Source organism: Anomaloglossus baeobatrachus, chromosome 5, assembly GCF_048569485.1.
Source record: "Anomaloglossus baeobatrachus isolate aAnoBae1 chromosome 5, aAnoBae1.hap1, whole genome shotgun sequence".
NCBI lineage: Eukaryota > Metazoa > Chordata > Amphibia > Anura > Aromobatidae > Anomaloglossus > Anomaloglossus baeobatrachus.
Window position 1 is genome coordinate 213,005,576 of NC_134357.1, and position 5,000 is coordinate 213,010,575.

Sequence of the window (5,000 nt, forward strand, 5' to 3'; positions counted from 1 at the left end):
CAAGTGGGCGGGGCCTGTTCTTCGTGTTTTGCTAAGCTAGGAGTCAGGTCTCCTTGTGTCTTGTTGTATACTTACCTATCTCTCTCGTAGAGCCGCTCCTGCCTCGCCAACCGGTCCTGACGATACCCGAACCCCGAACGGTGACGGTCTGCCATCCCGTCAGTTCATACCTTCTCCGATCCCTGCGGTGACCCATCTTCTCGCTCCGTTGGTTCCGGACTCTGCCTGACGTCATCTCGGCCTCCGAACCTGAGATCCGTCACCCGGACTACCTTCAGAGACTCCGTGGTCCCAGGGACTTCTACACTCCACTCCTCTACACGGACTGTCCTGCTATCCGTAGTGCTCCGGCTACCGGGCACCTTGCCTTCGGTGAGGTGTTCAGCCCAGTGGATCCACCTCCTGGGTCTGCCCGTCCACCTGGCCCTAACAGAAAGAACAGGCCATGGATCCCGCCGAAGCACTAGCGACCCAGCTGGGCACCTTGCAGCAGGAACTCGTACGACAGCGCGAGACCCAGTCCCGCATGCTGGCCTTCATGTCCTCGGTGGATACTCGCCTGAACACGCTGCAAGCAACTGCCACGTCCCTGGCATCTCAGGCTACTACTGCACAGTCCACGGCCACGGTTCCCGTGGTGGCTACCTCTGATGCTTCTAAACTCCGCTTGGCCTCTCCACCCCGATATGCCAGAGATCCCAAGACCTGCAGAGGATTCTTAAACCAGTGCTCCCTCCACTTTAAGCTGCTTCCGCACCTGTTTGCCTCCGACCAAGCCAAGGTGGCGTTTGTGATGTCCCATCTAGAGGGTGAGGCACTGGCCTGGATGAACCCCTTGTGGGAAAAGGAGGACCCTGTAACCACTAACATCCAGGACTTCCTGCAGGCGTTTAGAACCACCTTTGACGAACTCGGACGTGCCGCCGCATCCGCCTCATCACTCCTCAGGCTACGTCAGGGGACCATGACGGTGGGGCAGTATGCCATCCGCTTTCGCACCTTGGCCTCAGAATTGGGGTGGAACAATGAAGCCCTCACCGCCGCCTTCTGGGAAGGACTCTCCAGTCGTATTAAGGACGAGCTGGCAGGCCGCGATGTTCCTTCCACCCTGGATGCCCTGATCGCACTAGCCACCCGTGTGCACCTCAGATTCCAGGAACGATCCAAAGAGGTGTCCCGCGAGAGACGTCCAATATGGCATTCCTCTCCACCACGGAAGTTCGTTGTACCTCAGTCGGCATCATCTGGCGTCTCTGTCCACGAACCCATGCAGATTGATCGTCTGAGGCAGTCCGACCAACGCCGAGCAGAACGGCTCGCTAAGGGTCTCTGCTTCTACTGCGGAGAGGGCAGACACCTGCTACGTTCCTGTCCAGAGAGGCCGGGAAACTCCAAAGCCTAGGGTTGGTAGGAGAGGCCACCCTAGGTGCTGGGACTCTCTCAGACCTGGTTACGTGGACTGTTCAGGTGACAACGGGAGAGACGTGGTTCACGGCCGAGGCGTACCTCGATTCCGGGGCAGCAGGCAATTTCATCCAGCAGGCCACGGTGGACAAGTACCAGGTGCCTGTTACTCCACTCGACAAACCCCTCGTGATTGCCTCTGTAGATGGGAGACCCCTCTCTGACACCATCTCGTGGATCACCAAGCCGGTGGAACTACGTATCGGTGCCCTGCACACCGAGAACATCGCTCTCTACGTCCTCCCACACATGTCTCATCAAATCCTGCTGGGACTCCCCTGGTTACGGACACACGAACCGTTAGTCAGCTGGCGTACTGGTGAAATCACCCGATGGGGCTCCTCTTGCCACGAGAACTGCCTGAAGACTATACAGCCCATCCGACGACCTCCGGTTCCGGAGTCCCTACCGGGACTGCCCTCGGCCTATTGGTCCTTCGCGGACGTCTTTGATAAAAAGCAGTCAGAGGTACTGCCGCCACATCGTCCTTACGACTGTGCCATCGACCTACTCCCGGGAACTACACCACCTATATCCTCTGTCTCCTGCTGAAACAAGGGCCATGTCTGCCTACATCACGGAGAACCTGGCAAGGGGATTCATTCGGAGATCCTCCTCTCCTGCTGGAGCAGGCTTCTTCTTCGTTAAGAAGAAAGAGGACGACCTACACCCATGCATTGACTACCGGGGATTGAACCAAATCACCGTGAAAAATAAATACCCCCTGCCGCTCATCCCCGAATTGTTTGATCGGCTTAGAGGAGCTCGTGTGTTTACCAAGTTGGATCTTCGGGGTGCCTACAACCTGGTCCGCATCCGCTCTGGGGACGAATGGAAGACCGCATTCAATACTCGCAATGGGCACTATAAATACTGTGTGATGCCCTTCGGCCTGTGTAACGCACCAGCAGTCTTTCAAGAATTGGTGAACGATGTGTTCCGGGACCTTCTCTACGTCTGTGTGGTGGTGTATCTTGATGATATCCTGGTCTTCTCTCCGGACCGCCAGACCCACAGAGAGAACGTGCAGCTGGTACTACAAAGACTGAGAGAGAATCGTCTGTACGCCAAGTACGAGAAGTGTGTCTTCGAGCAGTCTTCTCTTCCCTTCCTGGGTTACGTAATCTCCGATACCGGCCTGCAGATGGACCCGGAGAAGGTCTCTTCCATTCTCAACTGGCCCCCTCCTTCCGGACTGAAGGCAATCCAACGGTTTCTTGGATTTGTAAACTATTACCGTCAGTTCATCCCTCACTTCTCTGCCCTGACTGCACGTCTCTCCGCCTTGACCAAGAAGGGCGCTAATCCAAAGGACTGGTCACCTGCGGCCGACGCCGCGTTTGGCTCCTTGAAACAGGCATTTGCTTCCTCTCCTGTGCTCCACCGTCATGAGTTAAACCGACAGTTCACCTTGGAGGTGGATGCCTCCTCCTCGGGAGCCGGAGCTGTGCTCATGCAGAAGTCCTCCTCCAGGAAGATGGTTACTTGCGGTTTCTACTCCAAGAGCTTCTCAGCGCCTGAACGCAACTACACCATCGGTGACCGAGAGCTATTAGCAGTCAAACTGGCTCTGGAGGAATGGCGCTACCTTCTGGAGGGAGCAGTGTACCCCGTGATCATTTACTGGGACCACAAGAACCTGGAATACCTGCGGTCCGCTCAGCGACTGAACCCACGGCAAGCCAGGTGGTCCTTGTTCTTTGCCAGGTTCGATTTTCAGCTCCATTTTTGATCCACGGACAAGAATGTGCGAGCAGATGCCTTGTCCAGGTCAGTCATGCCCATGGAACAGGAGGAGGAGACATCCCAGCCCATCATCTGCCCAAGTAAAATCATTCCGGTGGCCCCTGTCACCCTGGCCCAGATACCGCCCGGGAAGACCTATGTCTCTGAGACTGACAGGCAAAAAGTGTTGCACTGGGGCCATGCCTCGAAAATAGCCGGCCATGCTGGTCAGAAGAAAACATGGAGTACAATTGTACGTCACTACTGGTGGCCATCCCTTCGCACGGACGTCGCGTCTTTTGTCTCAGCCTGCTCCTCTTGTGCCAGGAACAAGACGCCCAAACACTTGCCATATGGCCGTCTTCTGCCTCTGCCTATTCCCTCCGTTCCGTGGCAACACATCGCTATGGACTTTATTACAGACTTGCCCCTGTCCTCCGGACACACAGTCATATGGGTCGTGGTGGATCGGTTCTCCAAAATGGCTCATTTCGTCCCTATGGCTGGACTGCCCTCTGCCCAGGAACTCGCTGACGCCTACATACAGCACATCTTCCGGTTGCATGGCTTTCCTGCACACATTGTGTCCGACAGAGGAACTCAGTTTACCTCCTGCTTCTGGAGGGCTCTCTGCAAATATCTGGGAGTGACTCTGGACTTTTCTTCAGCCTACCATCCTCAGTCGAATGGCCAAGTGGAACGAGTCAATCAGATCCTGACCTCCTTCTCACGTCACTACGTCAACGCCCATCACGACGACTGGTCCACGCTTCTTCCTTGGGCTGAATTCTCCCATAACCACCACGCCAGCGAGTCCTCCTCCAGCTCTCCCTTCCATGTCATTTACGGACTTCAGCCTTCCGTCCCATTACCTGTATCCTCTTCCTCGGATGTCCCTGCTGCTGATGCTGTAGTCCGTGACTTTACAACAATTTGGGACTCTGTCAAGACGTCCCTTGGACGTGCTTCTCTGCGGATGAAGAGACACGCAGACAGGAGGCGTCTGGATCCTCCGTGTTTCTCTCCTGGGATCTGGTCTGGCTTGCTTCCAAGTACGTCCGATTGAAGCTACCATCATACAAGCTGGGCCCTCGCTACATCGGGCCGTTTAAAGTCCTCAGCAAAATAAATGAGGTCTCCTACAAGCTGCAGCTCCCGGCCACGATGAGGATACCCAACTCCTTCCACGTCTCCCTGCTCAAGCCGGTTGTCCTTGGTCCCTTCTCCGCTGCTGCCAGTTCTGTTCCTCCTCCTATTGCTGATGATGACATCTATGCGGTAAGGGATATCGTGGCCATGAAAACCGTACGGGGCCAACAGTTCTTCAGGTCTTCCTGGTGGACTGGGCAGGGTATGGTCCTGAGGATAGGTCCTGGGAACCCAGGGAGAATGTGGGTACTCCCCTGATACGTGCCTTCCTGTCCCGGTTGCGGGGAGGGGGGCGTGGATGAGGGGGTACTGTCACGCTCCCCGGCTCCCCTGCCACGCTCCCCGGCTCCCCTGCCACGCTCTCCGGCTCCCCTGCCATGCTCCCCGGCTCCCCTGCAACGCTCCCCGGCTCCCCTGCCGCGCTCCCCGGCTCCTCTGCCAGGCGTCCCCCGCTCCACAGCCTCCATGCCCCATCACCTGCGGTCCCCAGGCAGCCCGGTCCCCGCTCCCGGCGCCCGTCGGCAACTCTGCTCCAGCCCGGCACTCCTGCCTCCTGTTCACCGCTCCCTTCTCTGGCTTCTGGCACCCGGGCCTCGCGCATGCGCATTAGGGCGCGCGCGCGGTCATTGACCCTTTCTTAAAGGGCCAGTGTCCTCCAACAG